The 23,570-nt window shown below is 50.8% G+C and overlaps 1 long non-coding RNA gene across 1 annotated transcript in view; it reads left to right on the forward strand.

Annotated features, from left to right (window-relative positions):
• The window catches only part of LOC106993502 (uncharacterized), a 133,083-nt gene extending 127,797 nt beyond the window's left edge, over positions 1-5,286 (forward strand). The window contains exon 8 of the long non-coding RNA XR_013404341.1: positions 4,424-5,286. This is a non-coding gene — a long non-coding RNA (uncharacterized LOC106993502). The remainder of the gene's footprint in view (positions 1-4,423) is intronic.
• Positions 5,287-23,570: the final 18,284 nt, after the last annotated feature.

The following is a 23,570-nucleotide window of genomic DNA, read 5'->3' on the forward strand; positions in this document are numbered from 1 at the left end:
CCAGAACTCTCACCAGAATCCAGACTTGAATCCATACCAGTCTGAAGTACAGCTCGAATCGTCATCCATTCCTTAATATGAATCTTAAACCCTATTCTCATTTCTAGTCTCCAATCGAGTACTGGTCTGAAGTTCATCTCTTACCCTAACCTCAGAATGAACCTGAGCCCTAAAGACTTGATCTTGGGCAAAGGATTGGCCCCTCCCCTCTTCTCTCCCTCCTTGTGAATGTGGCTGAGCCTCTGTGGTGAGCACCGCGGGTAGAGAGACGTGTCCTGTGCTGCCCCTGCTCTCCAGGAACTTGGCTGTGTGCCCCTACCGCCCTCACTGTCAGACAAATTCATGTCAGTGTCAGCACTGACAATATTCTCCTAAGAGGGAAAGTCTTTAGAGAAGATATCACCATCATTTACAAGGCAAAACCTAGAGGTGGGTCATGGAGCGCTCTGAATTCTGCCTACTGTGCACCACCTGCCAAGAGCCTCTGGCTCCTGCCTCTTGTGCCTTTGGTCCACGCTGCATGCTGGTGTGGGTGGGGAGTGAAGAGTGGAGGAAACTTTCATAGGGGCAAGGCCCACCTGTCTCTGTGGAATATGGTCCACGTAGTTGTAGGTAGATGCTGAGGAGGCCCAGGTAGCACAGGAAGTACCAGACCCTGAGTACCTACCGTTACCAGTCCCCTCGCTGACCTTCACAACATTCACTGAGCGGGGCTGAGGAAGCTGAAGGGCCTTTATATCCATTACAATGATAACAGGTGGAAGAGCTGGGAATGAAATACAGGTCCTCTGGCTGCTGAGTCCTAGAGGCTGGGGATGGTGAGGGAGAGGCTTTCTAAAGGAGGTGAGGTGCAGGCAGTGGGGACACAGGCAGTGTGGGGTGCAGCGTCAGGAGGGATGAGTGGGGGTTGAGGTGAGAGGTGAGGAAGAGATGTTGACCAAGGCTGGGAGATGCAGATGGGATGGGGATGGCCCCAGGAGCTGGTCTGGACTTTCCCTGTGCCCAAGGCCAGGCACTGGGGAAAGCTCAGGGAGGGAAGAGAACTTGCAACGTGGAGTCACATCCTTCTCTCCCGTGGTGGGTTCCTCCTGAGGGGCCTGCTCTTGTGGGATGACATGAAGAAGGGGAATGGTGAGAATGGCAGCTGGGAGAAGACATACGACATTCCCCAGGGTCAATGGTGCAGCCCTTGTGTCTGTCTACTGGCCCTCCACTCCTCCTGCACCCACTTCTTCTTTCCCCACAGCCACTATCCTAGTCCAGGCCATGCCTGGCCACTGTCTGCAGCCTCCGTTGCCTCCCTTCTCCATCCTTTGGGTCCTCTGCCCACAGCCAGAGGGACCTGCCTGAGGCCCTCATGAGGACCCTCTTCCCCAAGAAGCTGGGCTGCTCCCTCTTTCCCGCCACATTCCACTCACCTCTCCTCCTTGGCTTTCTGTCACTTGTAGTTGGGGCAAACTCGTCCGAGCTGGGACACTGATGCTGAAGGCAGTGCTGTGGATGATGATGAGGGCAGCAGGCCTGATGCCAGGATGTCCCCTGACTCCTGCCTCCTCTCCAGCTGACCCCCCAGGGCTTCCCAACACCTCCCTCAGCTCCTCCAGATCCTGCCAACTGCTAGGCTCAGGCCCTCCCGCAGCTTCCCGGGCCTGGAAAGGGCGCTCAAATGGGAGTCAGAGGAACCGAGCCCAGTTCTTTACTGACTGCCCTGAAGCCCTGGATAGGGCTCCTCTGCTCTCTACTGCCTCCCCTGTAAAATGGGGATAATCCCTCCTGCTCCACTCCTCTCCCAACGAGACGCAGACTATGGCAGCACTTGGTAAGTAACCACACTGCATAACGAGGCCTGCTGGAGTTACTGGCCCCCATTCCTGCCTACATTTTGGCCCCATTATTTACATTTAGTTTTATTCCCTTCCTCCTGGAGTCTCGGTTCCCTGCCGCGGGGTGTGCAACTCGCACCCTTTGTGTCCTCCAGCGTTCTCTGGCTGAGCCCGCTGCCTGCCACTGTTCAGGCCCCTGATTAGCCACAGCCTGCCAGCCCTGTGCAGGGAAGGTGGTGCCTTTCTTCGCTGCCAGTCTTAGCACAGTCCTGGGCTCGCAGGGGAGCTCCGTCTAGTTGACTCGATGTTGACTGAACCCAGCTTTAGATCAATGGTTCTCAAGCTGAAGCATGTATCAGAATTACCTGGTGAGCTCATTAAACCCCAAGTTGCTGGTTCTCTCCCCAGTTTCTGATTCTAGAAGTCTGGGTAGAGCCTGAGGATGTGCATTTCTGACAAGCTCTCGGTGATGCTGATGCTGCTGGTCCAGAAACCACACTTTGAGAACCACTGTTGTTCTCAGCGAAAACCTGGATGGCCCTGCCGGGAAGTCTTCTGTCTAAGTGGGCTGGGATGAGATGGCCTCATGGGGAGGGTGTGTGTGGAGGGGCCTGGGGCCGGGGCACCCCAGACACCAGGAAGTGAGCGCCTCTTGCCTAGAGGCAGAAGCAGCGTTGAATGTCCTCAGTCAGAGCTGTGAGATCTGAGTTTAATCTGCGTGGAGCAATTCAAGGGAGGGAGCCAAGGGTGGGGGGAGTGGGAGCTGGGAAGGCGGTGCATATTTCATACTGTTCCCAGCTTTGAAGGTCCAGGGAAGGCCTGTGGCAGTCGGTGACAGCTTCATCGTAATGAGGGATGGCGAGAAGCACCCTGCTTGGGGTGAGGCGCTCGTCAGAGGGGTGGAAGGATGGCCAGGGAGGGGAAGGGAGGTGGTGGTAGGTATAGATGGGAAGTGGTGGGGGTTAGAATCTGTAGTGTGGGCCCTTCCTCTAGACTTATCCCTGTCGCCCCAGCATATATGGGTGGTGATGAGATTCCTGGAGGGTTTTCAGATGCAGTCTCTAAGGGCCTGTATCCATCCCCAAGGTCACATCTGGAATATCCTTTCCCTCAAAGAAGTATCTCAACATCAGCAGAAGCTCCAGCAGGGCAAAAGCCCCACTGTTCTGAAACTGTCCGCGCTGGACCCTGGTGGTATCTGGAGCCTCTGAACTGCATGAGAATAGGGCTCATTACCATTCAGCCTCAGATCTGCACCCTGTTCGCTCTTCCTGTTCCATCCCCCATCCCCGACCTCCCACCAGCAGGGGCCAAGGCCATTTCTAAAGACCTTATAATCCAGGGCTTGGGAGGAATCTCTGAACATTCTAAAAAAGCATCCTCCTTTGTCTTAGTTTTGGGCCCCACCTGCGGTACAGCCCTGATGTAGGAATTCAGCATTCCAGATCTATGGCAATGGGGGAGTTGGGGAGACACTGCTCAGAGGCAGGGTTGGCTGGGGGACACTTTCTGGGACCGGAAAAGGGGTGTGCATAGGCTGAGTGTCCCCTGTTTACAGGCTCAAAGGGCTCTCAGCACCCAAGTTGGCTGTATTGACAAACATGCCCCTTCTGGGCTCAGCAGGGATTCAGGCCAGCCTCGGAGGAGTCACAGAACCATTAGAGTCGGTGACCATAGTTTCCTTACAGACAGCGGGGTATGCACAGAGGGATACCTGGGCAGGAACCACACAGACTTTGCTGCTCCAGAACTGCCCAGCCCTGCCCCATGACCAGGGCTGTGTTTGCTCTTCAGAGGCCTTTGCAACCACAGGGTGGGCAGGACCCTGGGAGGTAAGAAGGGAGGATGGCAATGCAGCCCAGCTTCCCTCAGACAGACCCGGGCCCAGCCCTGCCTTTGCCTCCTAGTTTATAAGGATACGACCTTGGGCAAGTCATGTGGCCTTTCAGAGCCTCAGTTTGCTCATCCTCAAAATGGGAACAATTGTATCAATTTTGCAGGGCTGATATGAGATGACATATGGATAGCACTGAGCACAGTGCCTGGCACTGGTCTGCTCTCAATAACAGCATGTGCAAACCTGGGGTGGGAGGCATCCAAAGCTGCTTAGGGCCCCAGCCCCAGGGCCTCCTCCCTCCAGCCCAGACCTGGTGGAACCAAGGACCGGCCTTGAGCCCCCTCCCTCGGAACGGCTGGAGTGAGCATTCAATCCTGATTAGCTCCACCGGGCTCCCTCGTAACCTTTTCATTAGGAAATTATGTTTAATAGAAATTGTTCTGACACCTCTCAGCAGCATTTCCCTGCAATTCATTACTACTGGGGAGGGGCAGGTGGCAGAGCGGCTCTGGGGCCCAGCTCCTTGGGGGAGGGGCTGTCCCTCTCCCCACCCCTTTCCTGGTTCAGCCTTTGCTGTATGGGTGGAAGGGACGCAGGACAGAGGTGTTCCTGCTTGGCTTCCCCATAGAGAGGCAGGCTAGCTGCTGAAGCACATCTGGATGGGGCCAGTCACTCTCAGCACCCTCCCCTGGGTCTGATTTGGGACTACCCAGCTGTTGCCAGTGATGCTCATGTGTTAACAGCACTCTCTATTCTTGTTTAGTCCTCACTGTCCTCAGAAGGAAGAGAGGCACACAGCGCTCCCCAGCTGCTGGAATGCAGGAAGAATTGAGGTGCTCAGGACCCACCACCTCTTTGCGGCAAACTAAGCTCACTCTCCTGCTCCCTTGCTCCCAGAAGTGGCACTGGATGGATCCCATCCAGGTCAGCCCAGGCTGTCACTTCCCACCCTTCTGTACCTAATCCCAGCGCGATGAAGAGTTTACACCTGTTTCTCACTTGAATCAGGGAAGTCTAGTTTGCATTCTCCTGACTGGATGGGCCTGGGGAAGGCAGAGACTGCATTGAATCTTTCATCTCATTGGTCCGGGGATTTGGTTCTGAAGACCAATGCCTTCCAGAATCTTCCTGTCTCTCCCCAAATTCTGGAGAATTCTGTTTCCAGCACTCAACCATGATGGGGGGCGGGTACAGGAAATGAGTGTTGAGGGAAAGGCATCCCACCTTCTCTCTGTTCCACCTTCCAGATCTGACAACTCACTGGAAAGTTCCTCTCTGTGTCCCTGCCCCCCGTCTGCGTCTGAGGCCGCTGCTTTCCCCAGCCTTGGTGCCTTGGGTTTTCTGCTCTGTGAAAGGAACCAGGTCCCTTATCCTGTTCTCCCCTCAAGAAAAGAGGGTGTGCGGGGCTTGGCACAGGAAATGGCCCTTGCCACTCACAGGCTTTGGGGTCTGAGGGCAGCTCTGATGCCCCCGCATGCTTTTCGAACCCAGCAACTGGGGAGACCCCCTTGCCATTTTACCACCAAGTGTCTGAAATTAGCAGCCGCCTAATCTCTCTCTGCCATATCACTCAATGGTGTAATTGTGCAGAAAAAAATGTATTAAAATGCAAAACACTCAGTTGTACTTCTTTATGTTAAATCCCTTCTTCGCTCTATCTCCCTTTTAATTTTACAAGGTTTTTTCTCTCTCCCCCTTTCATAAAAGGGAGAACTGGGCACGCAGGGAATCATTTCAACTCCCCTATAAATCTCCAAAATGAATACTTAAATTCGAGGAAAAAAATACATTCTTACACCTTTAATTTCCCTGCTATGAAGTGTAATGAAAAAGCCTGATTATTTTTAATTCTTCCCTTTAATAATTCAGTGGCGGAGTGATTTAAGACTAGGATTCATAATTACCTTTCCGCTTTCTTGGCAAATGGAGTTTTAATAGAAATGAGAGCTCTGGCGACTGAAATGGATTTCAACAGGTCTCTGGGGGGTCAGGCTCAACACCAATTGGTGGAAGAATGTTCCTAAGACCCCTCAGGTGTGGGGTCTGGACTGGTTACCTGGGCCCACGCGGACAGAGGAAGTATATCACCTTGTGCTCACTGGGAATCACCTGTTGTAATAGTAACAGAAGGTCACAGTGTGGGTGCCTAATGACCCATTTATCCTGGAAGGAAGAAACCAGTGAAAAATGGCCATCAGGACAGTCGTCTCGATTAGTAATAATAACTAATAACTATGATGTTAATGATAGCAGCTACCATTAATTGAGCAAATACTGTGTGTCAGGCAGTGTTAAGTGCTTCAGAGACATTCTAGGCAGGCATGGTGGTGTGCACCTGTAGTCCCACCTACTCAGGAGACTGAGGTGGGAGGGTCACTTGAGCCTGGCTCACTTGAGGCTGCAGTGAGCTGTGATCATCACCACCACCATCATCCAGCCTGGGTGAGAGAGTGAGACCCAGTCTCTAAAAAGAAAAAAATTGGGTACTTCTCATGCTGTTCTCATGATAGTGAATGGTTCTCACAAGATCTGACGGTTTTAAAAACGGGAGTTGCCCTGCACAAGCTCTTTTTGCCCGCTGCCATCCACTTAAGATGTGACTTGCTCCTCCTTGCCTTCCACCATGATTGTGAGGCTTCACCAGCCACGTGCAACTGTAAGTCCAATAAACCCCTTGCTTTTTCCCAGTCTCAGGTATGTCTTTATCAGCCTTGTGAAAACAGACTAATATGCAGAGGACCTAGCAAGTTAAAATTAAGGAAGATGGCAGAGCTGGGGTTTGACCTACATTCTCTCTTATTCTAAAGACACTACTCCACTGACTAACTTCCCAAGCACTACCCAGAGCTCATTACCCAAACATGGTACCTGCCTCCCAGGAGTAAGCAGAGATAACCAGACGCAGTGGTGGAGTAGAATTATAGAGAGACCTGTGGAAAGGGCACCAGGTGGGGTCAGAGTCGGAACCCTGAGCCTTCCTACCAGCTCCATGGCCTATGAGCTTGGAGACACTGGGAAAGCTGCCTTTCTGAGCCTCAGTTTCCTCACCTATAGAATGGGGACAATAAAACCAATTTGTCTAGTTCAAGGGATGGTAATGAGATTCAAAGGAGAAAATACATGTGAAAAAGTTTTGTAAATCCCAATTTGCTCTACAAGGGTGAAGTTTAATTAGTATTATTTGATAACAGAATATACTTAAAACTGACCCATGTCTGTCCAACCCTCCACAGTCATTTTTCCTGCTGTCTGCATGCCCAGCCTTCCCATCAAAATCCAGCTCATGCTGGGTGCAGTGGCTCATGCCTGTAATCCCAGTGCTTTGGGAGGCCAAGGTGTGAGGATTGCTTGTACCCAGGAGTTCGAGACCAGCCTGGGCAACAAAGCGAGATCCTGTCTCTACCAAAAAAAAAAAAAAAAAAAAAAAAAAAATTAAAAAATCAGCTGGGTGTGGTGGTGCGTGCCTGTAGTCCCAGCTACTTGGGAGGCTGAGTGAGACAGGAGGATCCTTTGGGCCCAGGAGGTTGAGGCTGCCGTGAGCTGTGATTGTGCAACGGCACTCCAGCCTGGGTGACAGAGAGAGACCCCATCTCAAAACAAAAAACAAGCAAACAATATCCAACCCAGACCTTACCTCCTCCACCAGAAAACCTGGGTTGATCTCTCTCAGGCCCCATTGTTCCATGACCCTCCACTCCCTCTTTTCCTACATTTCCCATTCAGTTGTTTTGAGTCCTTAAGTTCCCTGAGAGAGCACAGAGGTATGTGTGTGCACATCCTCACGTCCTCTAGATTGTCACATCCCAGGCCAGGGCTTTTTTATTCCCTTTGTTTTGTCAGCTCAGAACTCAGCCTCTGCATTCAGTGTATCTCATCAATATGGTTGATTCACTGCCCGAACAGAGACATAGAGGGTGAAAACCCACAGACAATCCCAAACCATGAAATATGGGTATTGGAGTGCTGAGGCACGAAGTGAGACGCCAGTGCAGGCGCGCGCGCACACACACACACCCCTACCATCACGCCTGTGCCTGGCTCACCTGAGCTTGCCTCTATTGTGGTTATCCAGTGGGGAAAATTGTACCCAGTGCTTATTTTCCAGTTTATCAAGTGCTTTCCCATACATTAAAGAACATGATTCTCTCAATAGCCTCCTGCAGAGAGAGGCAGGGCCGGGAGGGTGGGCTGGATCATTGTCTCCTTTCAGAGCAGGAGAGATTAGGTGGCTCACTCAAGGTTCCTGGGTGGAACAGGGAGAGCCGGACCTTCAGACGCCGGAGCCATGGCTCTCTCCAAGACAGCCTCAGGGCTGCTGCTGTGCATGGGGAGTTCTGGTGTATGTGCCGGGGAGGATCCTGGCTGAGGGCAGAGGGTGCTGCTCAGGGGGCTCAGGACTGCCAAGGCATGAGCTGGGAGATAAAGCCCTTCTTGAGTCCAGCAGGAATTTGAATTCAGACCCAGGCTCCTCACAGGCAACCCGTTGGGCTTCCCTGTACCAGATCTTACTGAAGACCAGGGGGTTGAGCCTCCCAGCTCTGGAGTCCCCCCCCCACCCCACCCACCCTGGGCTCTGTGCTTTGACTTGTGGGAGTTCAACCCCTCGGGGCCTCAGAAGGAAAAGAGGGTGCTGGAGTCAGAGGAGTGGGCTGTGAGGACCTCTGCCCAGACCCGGTGGGTTCCCCGCCTCGCTCCTCCTATTAGTGCTCCCTGGAATAAGAAGGCACCAGAGGGGCCCTCAGAGACACTTGAGGCCTGATTGGGAATAAGTGTCTGATAATGACTCCCATCAAATGTCAAGCGGCCGTGCTGCGCTCCTGGGTCTGATTGCTTCTCCTTGAGGAGGGTGCGTTTGGGGGACGTCTGGCCCTGGATGCTTTGCCACTGCGGAGATGCCACCCCAGGACTTTGTCTCTGAGGTGAGCTTTTCCTGGGCTGGGGACGGCCTCCACTCGCTTGTCCCTGTGTGCAGCAAGGGGTCTTCACCTCTCCTGACACTGCAGGAGGCCTGCAGGCGGGTGGAAACGGTGGGTGATGAAGGCGGGTGGAAGCAGGCGGGTGATGAAGCTGGAGCTGACATCACTGCCCTGTGTGGGTCAGAGCCTCGCAGCTGGACAGAGGAGGTGGACGCTCAATCAGGCTCTTCACCGAAAAGGGTCCTCCTGCTTCTTCAAGGCTCTGGGTGGCCACAGGCCTCAGCTCCTCAAAGGCTATGGCTTGGGGGTCTTTCCTTTACTACTATTATTAGCTAGTACTTGGAGAAACTCAGTGACTTAAAACGATATGTATGACTTCTCATGAGTCTAGGGGTGAGCTGGTTGGTTCTTCAGTTCTTGGTTGGGATCACTTGTGTATCTGAGTTTGGCTGTGGGTTGAGGAGATGCTTGTGTTGACCTAGGATGGGTTCCTACGTTTGGGGGTCAGCTGGCCATCAGCAGGTTTAGAAAGGTGATAAAGTTTGGGTGTCGTCCTCTCAAAATCTCATGTTGCAGTGTGATCCCCTGTGTTGGAAGTGGAGCCTCGTGGGAGGTGTTTGTGTCATGGGGGTGGATCCCTCATGAATGGCTTTGTGCCTCCCCATGGTAACAAGTTTATGTGAGATCCGACTGTTAAAAAGAGACTGGGGCTTCCCTCTCTCCTCTCTTGCTCCTGTTCTCACCATGTGACATGTCTACTCCCCATTCACTTTCTGCCATGAGTAAAAGCTTCCTGAGGCCCACCAGAAGCTGAGCAGATGCTGGTGCCATGCTAGTACAGCCTGCAGAACCACGAGCCAATTAAACCTCTTTTTAAAATAAATTACTCTTCCTCAGGTGTTCCTTTATAGCAATGCAAAATGGACTAATATAGAAGGCCTCCGCTGATACAACTGGGCCTTTCTCCACGGGGTCTGTCATCCTCCAGGTGGCTGGCCCAGGGTAGTTCATGGGGTACTGCAGGGCTCTAAGAGAGAACGGAAGGCTGCAGAGTCTCTTGAGGTCAAGCCTTGGAATTGGCTCACAGTCGCTTCTGGTGAGTTCTATTGGTCGCAGTGAGTCACAAGGCAGCTCAGATTCAATAGGAGGGGAATAGACTCCACTTCTTATTGGGAGGAGCTGCAAAACTATGCTGCAAAGGGACATGGATGTACAGAGGGGAGAATCTGAGGACATTTTTACAATCAATCTACTATGTCCAGTCTCTGAAGCCTCTGTCTCTGCTCCTCCAAGGTCTGAGTGGGAGGACTTGGCTTGGATGGCCAGGGAAGGATTGGCAGGGTTTGACCACATGACCTGCTAGGATTCTTCCACTTCTGACATTTTGGGATGAGCTCACGGTCTTCTGTCAGCAGGTCTGTCACCTCATTTTCCAGCTGTGTGACCTTGGGATACTCACTACTTCTTTTTCTGTCTCAGTTTCCTCATTGGGGAAATGAAATAGTTGGATTAGACCTGATGATTAGATTAGATGATGAATTGCTGGGGACCTACTCTGTGCTGGGGATAGGCATTATGGCAGGGAATGGGCTGGAAGAGCTCTAAGGGCCTTCCAGGGAGACAGAAGAGGACTGCAGAGCCCATGATGGGGTGGACAGGATGGAGCAGCTGGTTCTAACGTAAGGTCACGTCCTTCTCCACCACTTTGTGCAAGTCAATTCCCCAGCCTGGGTTCATTTCCGCTTTGGCACAAGTGGGCTGTGAAAGCATTTGGCAAGATAGTGAGACAGCCAGCTTGAGCAACAAGGCAAGACTCCACCTCTACAAAAAAATTTTAAAGTTAGCCGGGTGTGGTGGCACATAGCTGTAGTCCCAACTGCTTGGGAGGCTGAAGTGGGAGGATCTCTTGAGCCTGGGAGTCACGTGAGTCATGATTACACCATTGCATTTGCTACCTGTAAAGTTGTAAAGTTGTAAAGTGTGGTGCGCAAGTTCATTGCTAGAGTCACTAAACCCCTCCAATTTATATGGTGGAGGACTATTCTCTAGTCTTGGAGGCTCATGGGTTTTATTCACTTCTGCTCATATCTGATGTTGGTTTCACACCATTAAATAAATACTCCCCAGGCTGAAGCAGCATTGAGGAATTTGCTGAGCTAGGGTTGAGGTGAAGAAGGCTGTGGAAACAGGGTCATGGTTTATCCTCAGGTTGAGGCGGCTCAGGGGACTAAGTCTCACTCTCAGAGTGTTTGAGCAGATCCAGATTCAATTAACATCCCTGCCTGCCACATCCCAGGCATCTGCTTAGAGGATATTGAACCGACTTAATCCTCACCATGACTTTTTGGGGAAGGTGTTTTTTTCCTACTGTATAAACAGCCATGCCGTAGCCTGTGACTGGAGAAGTAGAGTGATGTCCGCATATCCATACAGCTAGTGATCATGTACTTGGAATCTGTCTTGTGCCAACTGGATTTACAGAGAATCATGGCTAATAGACCTGAGATGGGAGTTGAGCATAGCTCTTTGTTTTCTAGCACCATTACTCTTCCTGCCACATTGCACTGGGGACTGCTAAGCCCCATGCCCACCGGGAATGGAACAGGCTGGAATGGCCTTAATAGGCTGTGGGTAGGACTCAGATGAGATGAACCAGGAACTTCCTGACCATGGTGAGTCACAATAATAAGAATAGTTAATATGGGGCCAGGCGCAGTGGCTCATGCCTATAATCCCAGCACTTTGAAAGGCCAAGGCAGGAGTGTTGCTTGAGGCCAGGAGTTCAAGACCAACCTGGCCAACATAGCAAGGCTCCCATCTCTATTTCTAAAAAATAAAAAAAAATTTAAAAAGAATAGTTAACATGACTGAGGACTACCTATGTGCCAGGCACTGTGCTAAACCCTTTGCAAACAGTATCCCAGTTAATCCTCAGAAGGACCTGTGAGGTAGGTAGTATTTACGCAACTTGCCAAGGTCACACAGAGTGAGAAGAGGAGCTGGGCTTTTGACTCCAGGTGATCTGGCTCCATCTGTGTATAGCACTCATAGCTAAGGTCATGGGGCAGGTGCTTTCTGTTTTGGGCCTGCCTAGGCCCCTCTGCTGACGCAAGGCTGTGTGCTACCTGAGGAAGGGGAAATGCATAGTCTTGTCCATGCCTAGGGAGGTGCTGCTGGGCTTTGTGTGAGTCTGCTCCAAGCAGAGAAGTGTACGGAGAAAATGTTCGTGTGGAGAGAGCATCTGGACCAGGCTTTGTTTTTCAGGGAGTGACGCATCACTGAGCTACCCAAGGCCATTAGCTCCTGAGATGGGGCCTGCTCTCTGCTTGGTTATTTATCATGCCCAAGGGCATGAAATTGATTCCAGAAAGTCTGTCCATTTCCTCTGGCTCTTCCCGTAGAAGGGGTAGAGTGGGGAGTATGTGGGCAGGGCTGGCCAGGATGAGAGACACCCCTGGGTTGGCAACATAACCCCCATGGGAATCTCTCTCCAAGGGCCCTAGGAGCACCATCTCCAGGTCCAAGGATGCAGACCTTGTCCCGGGCTGCAGGTGGAATGGGAGTGTGTGGCAGGTGGAACGGCTGAGAGGGGATCAGCTGGCCAGAAGAAATAAATGCAAGGCATCTGTCAGGGGTGATCAAGGAGTTGGGCAGGGGCCAGAGGGCACTCTTGTGGTATTTTAGGGGACATTCTGATGGGGTCTGCGGCATCTAACGCCCATAGACATAAGGCTCGTAGCTGATTCTGGAGAGAGTAAGGATGAGGTACAGGCCATTCTCTATGTGTATTGCTCAACCCAGAGTCAGGCACAGCAGGCTGTTTCATGTCAAATAATGATGACAGTGGCAATGATCACATTAGCAACAAATACTTAGTGAGCGCCTTAGTAAGCACTCTGGGTTCTAAGCTAGACCTGATGATGTAACAATGAAAGAGACACGGTCCCAGGTCTCAGAGTGCTCAGAGGTGTGTGTGTATGTGTGTGTGTGTGTGTGTGTGTGTGTGCGTGTGTGTGGAGTGTGGAGGGATAGTGGAGACTCACATAGAGGTTTATGCCTCTGTTCACACTGCCATGATCAAGGCATGAGGCTGGGCATGATGGCTTACACCTGTCATTCTGGCATTTTGGGAAGCTAAGGCTGGAGGATTGCTTGAGTTTGAGACCAGCCTGGACAACATAGTGAGACCCGGTCTCCACACACACAAAAAGCTAGATGTGGTGTCATGTGCCTGTAGCCCCAGGTACTCGGGAGGCTGAGGCAGGAGGATTGCGTGAGCTCAGGAGTTTGAGGCTGCAGTGAGCTATGATCGCACCCCTGCACTCCAGCCTGGGTGATAGAACAAGCCCCATATCTCAAAAAGAGGTTGGGGAGGGTGGGGGGAAGAGGAATGAGCAAAATGCCTGGGCTTGAGGGAATTCAGGCAAGGTGCCACCCAGGCTAAGTCTTCAGAATTAGTCATTCTCATCAAGGGTGGGGCACATTTCTGCAGCAGTCAGTGCTATGGTCTGATTGTGTCCCCTCAAGATTCTTACGTTGAAATCCTGGCCCCCAAAGTGCTGGTATTTGGAAGTGATGGTATTTGAAGGGTGATTGAGGGTGGAGTCAAGGGTCATGAGGGTGGAGTCCTTGTGATTGGCATTAGTGCCTTTTGAAAGAGGCCTTAGAGAGACTCTGCCTGTGCTACAATGTGAGGACACAGCTAGACGGTGCTGTCTATGGACATGAAAGAGGGCTCTCACCAGAGACTGAATCTGCTGTACCCTAGTCTTGGCCTTCCTAGTGTCTAGGACTGTGAGAAATAAATTTTTGTTGTTTATAAGCCACCCAGTCTATGGTATTTTGTTATAGAAGCCCAAAAGAACTGAGACATCCAGGGTTCACAGCTTTAGGTAATAGAAGCCGATTCAGACTGGCTAAGCAGAAAAGGAATTTATTAGAAGAATATGGGGTGTCTCATGTAATCAATAATGTTAGGGAGGGCTGGTGAACCAGACTTAAGGCTACGCTTCCAGGCACGATGCCCACAACATACAGAACTAGATGGATGGGGAAACCACAGCTACTGCTGCCTCACCAGCTTCAGCTGCCACTGTCACTCCCCACTGATTGCACTTCCGGGCCAGGAACTTAATCTTGCTACTGCTTCTACCCCCCAGAGCTGGACGCATTCTTACCATCCTTGTCAGCATGATGAATTCTGGGTACGGTCTCCTTCCCCAAACTCCTCCCTTCTAGAGAGGAGTCTCTGGGGAGTGAAGCCAATGGGTGGAGTCAGAGTCACCTGCTGTGCTCCAGCTGCAATGGAGGTTGGGTAACCCAGTTTCTGCTTTCTGCTTTCAGAAGGTGTGACTCATAAAACTGGAAACTCCTGAACATAGCAAGGATGTTTACAGCCAAGCCAACTGACTACGAACAGGATAAAGTCCATTACAAGGATGGAAAGTCCACAGAACAGAAAATGTGTCTGTTTTTTCACCAGTGACCCTCCGGCACTCAGCTATGCCTGGCACAAGGTAGACAGTCAGAATAACATGTAGAATGAGTGAATGAATAAATGGCAGAGAGGGGGGTGACGATCATGGAGCTTGGACAAGCAGTCCTTTTACTTACAGATATCCCAGGAAAGATTTGAGGCCTCTGGACAACTCTTTGAGCTTAATTTGGACCCGTCTTGCCATCCAGTCTGCAATCTGCATCATTGATCTGATTCTCTACTCTTTGATGAATGGGCAAAGGCCTGGCTCTTGGAATTAGGCAAAAAGAAATTGACCCAGCTCACGCGGGGAAGGTTGAAGCATGCATGGCTAATGATTAAAACATATATTGATTTCAGCAATCTCTACACATTTCCACCACTGTTACTATAGTGGACATTGTTTAATCCAGCATCCAGTCCGAATTTCCTCCTTCCTAACAGGCCCTATTTTTGTTCTAGCGCCCCTCCTCAGGTTGTGTGTCTCAGGGAAGAGTTGGCCTCAGCCCAGCTCCTGAACCACCTGGTTGGTCTAAAGTAATCCTCTCTCTTTGCCAGCGATTGGTCAAGAGTGGGCCAATAAGATCCAAGCAGAGGTTTTTGGGGAGTGGGGGTGGGATGGAGGAAGACGTCTTTATGCTTTTCAAAGAGTCTGAGAAGGTTGCTCTATTCTAGTTTTTTTCTGGAATATTGTTGTGGGTGAGTCTAAGGCCCTTAATTACCCCAGCCATCTCTGGTCTAGTCATAGGATAGTGTACATACACACACACACACACACACACACACACACACACACACACACACGTCACAGGGAAACAGGGCCAGGCTTCCAGACCACACCAGCCCTGAATTCTGTTCTACCTGCAGGTTTCCAGAGCTCCGTAAGATTGGGGCCACTTTGAGTTATTGGATATTTGGTGTTTTGTCTCTGAATACCCGCCGACAGCTACCTGGACCACTGGTCGCTCATGTGTGTGATGGCCCCAACCCCAAGGCAAAACTGGTATCTGGCTGACGCTGAGGGATTAATAAAGGATGGCCCCTGCCCGTTCTCAAATGCCCTCCTATGGGCCCATGTGAGTCTGAGATGCATCAGGGAGGGGCTTTCCTTTCAAGGCGGCCTGTGTCTAAAGAACCATGTTTAGGATAGAAATGCTCCAAGAATAAGTGATCCACAGCCAGTTAGCATCTCAGAGCATGAAGGAACTGGTCAGGGAGATGTGAAGCCAGCTGCCGGCCACCCTCGGGACTTGGATGGAAAGAGACCTTGGGCAGAGGGAAGAGAGGCAGAACTTCCCTTCTGCCCAAGGTCTCCATTGAGCAGACTCTGTTGAGCACGTGGCATGTCCTGTGACCCCAATTAGGAAAGCAGTTGTGGGAGCATTTCTGCCTCCACATCACCGCCCCACAGGGGCATGGACTGGTTCCACATTATTTAAAGAGAAAGGAGGGCCTGTTCTTCAGGTCTCCAAAGGGCTCCCTATTTCCCTGGGAGGGGAGTTGGGCAGAACATAAATAAGACAATTTATTCAGAGAAACCATCTCCCCTATTTACATTTAAATTGAATAATTTAAAACACCTTTACCCATTTCCATAAATTATCCCCCGTTGGACGGGCAGTGCGACTGTGCAGAGGGGGTTCCGTCCTGGGGAAAGGCCTAATTACATTCCCTGCTCCAAGGCTGGGTGGGAGAGGGTGCGTGGGGAGGTGGGCAGGGGTGGGCAGGCCTGGGAGGAGGGAGCTCCACGAGGGGCAGGTGCTTGCCTTAGAATTGGCAGGAAGAGGGAGTGAGGTAATAAGAAAGTGAAGTGCCTTTAAGAGCTTTAAAATCCAGGGGTAAAGGGCCAAAAATCTTCCTCTTCACAGGAGCAAAGTCACTGGGACCAATCCGCTGCCTCCCAGCCAAGGGCATCACTCAGATTTTGATCCTGGGTCATCTCTCCTAGTTTTACAACTTTTGCAGCCTCAACCTCCCATGCCAAGGGAGGAGGAGGAGGCGGAAGAAGGAGCAGGGTTTCCTCAGCGATGAGTTAGTCACAGTGTTTCCCAGGCACCTATTGTTTGCCAGGCTCTGAGCTGAGTGCTGGGGACACAGGGGTAGCCAGCCCCAGCCCCACCCTCCAGGGCTCCCCGGGGATGGGGGAGGAAAGTGACTTTCGTACAAGCTGTGTACTCAGAGCAGAAGCGTGAGAGACAGAGAGGCCCACAAGAGGTCAGAGGAGTAAGAAGAGCCGTCCCCTGGGGGTATCCGGGCTTCATGGAGGAGGTGGCTGTTTAGGTGCCCCTTGGAGGATGGGTAGCCTTGGGCAGGTGCTGAGGCAGGGAGAGGGCATCACCAAGCAAGGTACAGAAGCAAGGAGGTCTCAGGCCAAGATGCCCACAGCAGACTGGAGAGGCTGGGGAGGGGAGCGTCTGGGAGAGGGGCCTGAGGCTGGGCTTTATCTTTCAAGAGAAAATGGAGAGGGTGCAGGAGGCAGAGCTGTTGCTGGGCTTGGTGGCCTTGCCATGGTGCTATTTTCTTTAACAGCACAGAGAGAGCTTGTGTGGGTGGAGCCTGGGCGTTTGGATTCTCTGTTATCGATTTCTTTTAAGAAGTTGATGCTTAAGAAGGAGAACCCTCCTATTGCCCAAATGCCTCCGTTTCCCCACCAAGCGCCCAGTGCAGCTGGAGGCTCTTCCCAGATCCTGCTGATGCAGAGGGGATCTGGCTCCTGGCAACTGCCTGCTAGCTCTTCCAGGCCCTGGTGTCTCTGTGCCTCCAGGATCTCCTGGGTCACTCTTGAGTCTCCCAGACACAAGAGCTACTGACCTTCCCCACCCTCGCCCAGGATCTCCTCTTGGCCTTTCCCAGAGATGGGGTTCTTGCCAGCTTCTCTCCTCTCTCTGGACTCAGATCAGAGCCCCAGATGACTCCACTCCTCCCGACCGAGGGGGAAATGGCTGGTGAACTGTGTGGTGATTTGGCTTAAAGAAGAGAACAGCCGGCCGGGCGCGGTGGCTCAAGCCTGTAATCCCAGCACTTTGGGAGGCTGAGACGGGCGGATCACGAGTTCAGGAGATCGAGACCATCCTGGCTAACACGGTGAAACCCCGTCTCTACTAAAATACAAAAAAAATTAGCCGGGCGAGGTGGCGGGCGCCTGTACTCCCAGCTACTTGGGAGGCTGAGGCAGGAGAATGGCGTAAACCCGGGAGGCGGAGCTTGCAGTGAGCTGAGATCCGGCCACTGCACTCCAGCCTGGGCAACAGAGCTAGACTCCGTCTCAAAAAAAAAAAAAAAAAAAAAAAGAAGAGAACAGCCAAGGGTGACCTGGAAGGAAGGCCGGTGACAGGCTTTTAAATGCTTTTTACAATACTGCAGGGCAAGCAGGATTAGCTCTGCCTAAGACTTGAGGAAACCGAGGCTCCAAGCTGGGGAAAGCAGGACTTGCCCTGCATTCTGTCTGCCTTTGAAAGCCCCTGCTGCTGCCGGCAGGCTGAGCCGTGTCGCTCGCGAGGATGCTGACGGCAGTGGCTGGCGAGCAGGGCTGTGCTGGGGGCCCTGCGAGCAGATGGGGCATAAACCTCTCTGGGAAAACAGATTAAAGTGGCCGTGGTGGTGCTTAAAAGCTCTGCGGTCCCGTTGCATGTTCATGGAATCTATTCAGTGTGTTCCTCTGCCAACTTCAAGGGCCCTCCTGCGGGAGGAGGGGTGGATCCAGCAGTGAAAAATGCCTGTGGGACAAGGCACACCTGGTCGCGTCTCCTGCCTGTTCAGAGCCAACGCTCCTTATTTTAAGCTCCTCTATGCTAAGAAAGAGGTGTCTCCAGCAGTGCCCTCGGAGCTGTGTTTTAGCCTCTCCCAGCACCTGTCTCCTCCAGTCAAGTCAGTGGCTTGTTCTCTCCTACAGATCCAGACCTGAATCTAGCATTGACTGGCTATGTGACTCTGGGAAAGTCACTGTCCCTCTCTGAACCTGAGTCTTGCTTCAGAAGGTGGTCATGAGAGTTGGATGAGATTGTATAGTGAGTCACATGGCATGGAGTGGCACACCAGGCAGCTGCTCACTAAATGCCGGCTTCTGCTCTGACAGGCCTGCCGCCTGTTAAGGAGCTCCTCCTCGCCTTTCTCAAAAGTCCCAGGGAACCTTGTCTGGGAGATCTACCAGAGTGTACTCCCTGCAACAACTGTCACAACGTTTGGTGTGCCCTGGCACTGAGGTGTTCAGTTTGCAGGTGTTCGCGTGTGGCTGGTGTAGAGCCGGACCAGGCAGATCTGCTTCATCTCCTGGCTCCACTAACTTCTTGCCGTGTGACCTTAGGCAATTGACATAAGCCACTTGTGTCTCACTCTATTTGTGTCTCATTCTCCTCTTCTGTTAAAAGAGGCAAAATAATGGCTACCTTACAATGAAATTGTGAGAATTAAGTGAGAAATAACTGGAGTTAAGTAGATAGCATGGTGTGGAGTACACAGCAGTCACTCAGCAACTGCACCGTGTGTGTTGAGGGGAGTAGGCTGCTTCCTATCAGGCTGAGTCCTCCTGGGAAAGGACTGACTCCTCTTTGTCCTGGGTCTCCCCAAGCACCAAACAAAGACAGTCCCCATTCTGGAGGGTTCATGCTAATGGGGGAAAAAAACCACGCCCCTCCTACTGCTCACTTCCTAGGCTCCCAGGCCATTCATCTTATTAACTTGGTAATTGTGCATTAACTATTGGCAGAGGGCTTGCAAGTGTGACTGGGATAACAGTGGAGCCATTTGGGGATGATTATCATCCCTCTTTTGAGGTTTCCCATTTGAGTTTAGGGGATCAACGATCTACAAATGGAGATCTATTTCATAAGACTAAGAGTGATTGAGTATCTAGGATATGCAAAGCAAATGCTAAGCTGCATCCTGGGCTGGTATTGGGCATCAGAGATACCACAAGATTCTAGCTCCAAGGCGTCCCCAGATGCCATCTTGCTCATGCCAGCCCAGCCCCAAGCATGGTCAATTAGCCAACTTTTTAGCCCTGGGAGAGGGAGTCCAGCAACGGGCAAAGGATGGTTTTGTTGGGGAGCATTGCCCAGGTTGTCCTGGATGGTGGCTCAGCCACAGTCAGCTGTTTGATTTTTGAATGAGTTTCTAATTTCTCTTGGCCTCAGTTTTTTCATAAAATCGGGAATTTCATTGGATGACATTCAAGGTCACCTGTCAATCCTAAAGTACTGTATTTCTAGAACTTTAGGTTCTTTGGTGGGTCTAAACTGAATCCCTCTTGCTGCATTTGAAGCCAGTGGGAACTATATACTTGGTAACAGGTGAGCAACATGGGGTAGGGGTGAGCAAGCCTAGTTCTCAGCATAGAGGGCTGCATTATTTATTTATTTATTATTTTAATTTTTAAATTTATTATTATTATTTTCTTGGGGTGGAGTCCTACTCTGTCACCCAGGCTGGAGTGCAGTGGTGCGATCTCGGCTCACTGCAACCTCTGCCTCCCAGATTCAAGTGATTCTTCTACCTCAGACTCTCGAGTAGCTGGGACTACAGGCATGTGCCACCACATCCAGATAATTTTTGTATTTTTAGTAGAGATAGGGTTTCACCATGTTGGCCAGGCTGGTCTTGAACTCCTGACCTCAGGTGATCGGCCCACCTTGGCCTCCCAAAGTGCTGGGATTACAGGCGTGAGCCACCGCGTCTGGCCTGCTTTTTTTTTTAAGTCTTTCATAGTGAGAGAGCTCTGGTGGGATTGCATTCTAATTAAATATTTAATGGAGAGTGTCTGTCTGTTAAAATTACTGCCACCGCCTTGGGGATGGGCCTCCTTTGTATTCTTATTTGCAGCTTGCCTGCAAATTGCAGGACTAAGCCTAGCTGGAAATCTCCCCGTAAGACCACGTGAGATCTCTGAGTCCAAAGAGATTGTACAAAGGCCAAAGGAGCATTTCAGGGCTCTGATCCCACCCCTCCTACTCGACTTCTCAGAACCTATTATGGTACCTCAATCAGGAACCAGGAAATGGGCTCAGCCCCATGTTTGGAGCTTCTCTTTATTCTGCCTGCTCTCTGAGAGCTGGGGGGGAAAAAAGAGTGTATGCTTTTTTTCTGCGTTAATAAAACCCGAAATGAGTCTTCATTAAGGGCTCCATTAAGAAGCCACTGTTATTCTTGGCACTCATTAGCATTGCTGCTCACCACTAAATTGCCACACTGGCGTTTTCCCCGGGCTTCGCAGAGCCTCCTCCCGATGCTGGAAAGCTGCTCTTAAGATAGATCTCGACTTGCTGAGCTTCAGAGATGGGGGGGACTAGTTCCTGATGAGTTTATCTCATCCATTCCCCTGTCTCCATACACATGCTTTTCCTTCTAGCTCTGCCAGCTTCTAGAGCCTCTCTCACTAGACTGAAGACTTAGTGGGCCCCCGGTGGAAGTTCTTCCCCTTGTGGAACTGCCCTGTTTTGCTGCAACATCACCCCATGTGGATCCTTCACTCTGACACTGAAGAATATCTTTCTTTCTAAGAGCACTTTGCTTTCTTCCTCCTACTGAATTCAGATCCTAGGTCAATTTTTGTGAGTGATGAAGCCCTGCCTCCTTCCTGTATCCCTGTGGTAAGACCCCACCCTAGACAATGTACTCCCCTAGGGTAAGTTTATCTTTTAGGTTCATGGCCCCCTATATTTGTGCCCCTTTTAGAGAAGAAAGCTACTTCACCCTTGCTTTCAAGGCAAGGCCTTTGACAATGGCCAGGCGTTTATCCAGGACCTGTGGCTACCTGACCCTTTCTCCCCAAGCAATCAACTAACACATATTAAATTCCTACGATGTGGCAAGCACGGGGTCAGGTTTTCCATCTCATTTAGCCAGAATCATAATCCCAACAAGTGAGATTTTGGTTGCTAACATGTTATCAATGAAAAAAACAGACAACTTTAAAGGAGTTTAGGCCCTTGATCACACAGATAGTAAAAAGTAAAGGCAGAGTCAAACCCAGATCTCCTGGCTCCAAGTAGAATGCCTGCCCACCTCCCCAGACCGTCCTTGTCTTCTGTCTCCTTCAGATAATGACCAGTAAACATCAGAAAGGACTCTGAGATGCACTGCTAATGGCGAGCTGCTGATGTGACAATAAAAAGTTAGACTAAGGGTTTTGCTCACATGTTAGAACTTTTACATCCAAGTGGCATTGTTCCGTCAGTGTAATTCACTTGGAAAGCTCAATACCCATTCCAGTCATGTCACGCTGTCAAATCACTTTGGGAACTCCCCTTTGGAAGTCTGTGGCATGTGGTCTTGAATATTGGCAAATGTTTATTCTTTTAGGGTAAACTGTATCTTTGGAAACATCCCCAAAGGCATTTGTATTCAAGTCTGGAGAATAGGTAAGTCACCAAAACACGTGACTTTGCTTTGGGTCAAAAACCTCTTAAAACATTTATTAGTGACGTGTGGATACTTACTGTAAACAGGTCCCAGCTTCTGTGTTGTAAGAAAGATTTCTCAAGTGTTTCAGAATCTTGCCATGTGAAATAAAGCCTGACTGACCATTTGGTGGGTATGGGGTGGAGTAAAGGTGGGCACTGATACTTGAAACCAAATGACCCATATTCTCCCCTCATGCTTTCACCACTATTTTGGGTGTGGGAGAGATGTTGGCTCCCTGATCCTGGATCAGCTGGGGCATCAAAGGTCATTGATCACCGTTTTCCTGCCACAGGCACTGCCAGGTCTGGTTTACCTGGACAACACACTAAATGGAGATGCTCTGTCCATCACAAGAGTGAAGCTCAGCCTTTTATAAAGCCATTCCCTGTTCCTGCATTCCCTGAGCTCTTCAGCCATCATGGTCACTTTTTTTTTTTTTTTTTGGAGATGGAGTTTCACTCTTATTGTCTAGGCTGGAGTGCAATGGCACAATCTCGGCTCACTGCAACCTCTGCCTCCCAGGTTCAAATGATTCTCCTGTCTCAGCCTCCCGAGTAGCTGGGATTACAGACATGTAATTACCATGCCCAGCTAATTTTGTATTTTTAGTACAGATGGGGTTTCACCATGTTGGTCAGGCTGGTCTCGAACTCCGGCCTCAGGTGATCCACCCGCCTTGGCCTCCCAAAGTGCTAGGAGTACAGGTGTGAGCTGCCGTGCCCAGTCTCACCATGCCTGGCCTCATGGTCACTGTTAATTATCTCTTCCAATGAACTGAGTCTTTTACCTTCTTTAATATTTTCATTAGTCCCAGAGAGGAAAGAGAAAGAGGGCTGGACAATTGCTTCTGGCTTCTGGGTCCTTGCTCCTCTTTCTTTAAACTTGGTGAGCCTGTGTAACAACCAATTGTTTTTTGACATGACTTCACTTGGACACACTTTTTTGAGATGCTCAGGTGTCCCCCTTTGAGCTCTCTGACTTTAGCCATGTTTCAACTTGATTTTCAGGCCTCAGGAATCCTCACTGGGGCTGAATACAGTGGGAACAGGAAGTGCGTGATGGGATGATGTTGAGGAATTGCTGCTATGGACTGAGAGCTGTTTGTCTCTCCTCCTCCGCTCTCAGGGGAAACCCATCTGGTGAAGTTACGGTCATATTAAGCATAGACAATTTAACAGGGACCCCTGGAATTAGATGCCCCTGTCTCTGTTATTTCAGGCAAACTCAATGGGAACTTGGGCAGTGACCATCCCTGTGTGCTTCTGTAGTTTTGTCATCTGTAGAGTGGGATAATGATACGTGTCTTCAGAGGTTGTGAAGACCAAGTGAGATGATTCATACAAAGAGCTTGGCTTGTGACTGGTGCATACCAGGTGTTCAAAATGAACGCCACTATGTATGATGATACCAGTGTATTAGTGACTCCAGCTGGCTGTGAGCTGGAGCTAACTCATCTGGGAGGGAGGGGAGGGGAGAGGTGAGGAGTGGGTGGGAGCTGTCCATGGTTCTGCATCCATTCAGCCAAGAAGCCATCTGACTGATTCAGTAAACATCAGTGATCACCTCTGTTGTGTCAGCACCCTTCTCTGCACTGAATTCTTCAGGCAAAAGGAAAGCATTTATCTAGGTTCTCAGAGTCTCATTCACACAGAGGTGAGAGTGTCGGCGAGCATGGGGCTGTCTCATGTACGTGCATCTCTGTGGGCACGATGTTCTAACACTGTGTGTGTACTGTGAGTGTACTCTGTGTGTGTGTGTGTGTGTGTGTGTGTGGAGAGAGAGAGAGAGAGAGGAGGGAAGGTGGGAAGGGGCCGCGTGGGTGGCAGCTGAGATGAAGGCAGGGTATTGCTGTAATAGAGCTCACCTGTGTAAACTGGCCGGTAAGGGGGCCCCAGCTGAGCCATGAGGAGAGGATGGCCTCCCAGAAACCCCTGAAGAGACTGTAGGGCACACTGACTTCCACCCCATCCCCATCCCAGCCCACCAGAACAGAGTAAATCTGAGGACAGAGCTGAGCTGTTCCCCTGCGGGGCACTCCAAACTAATTTTCTGGTACATTATACACTTGGCCTTTTGAACAATCAATGGCCTTAAATGCTGTTTGGTTCCCGCAGCCAAAT

The sequence above is a fragment of the Macaca mulatta genome, chromosome 14 (assembly GCF_049350105.2).
Source record: "Macaca mulatta isolate MMU2019108-1 chromosome 14, T2T-MMU8v2.0, whole genome shotgun sequence".
Classification (NCBI taxonomy): Eukaryota; Metazoa; Chordata; class Mammalia; order Primates; family Cercopithecidae; genus Macaca; species Macaca mulatta.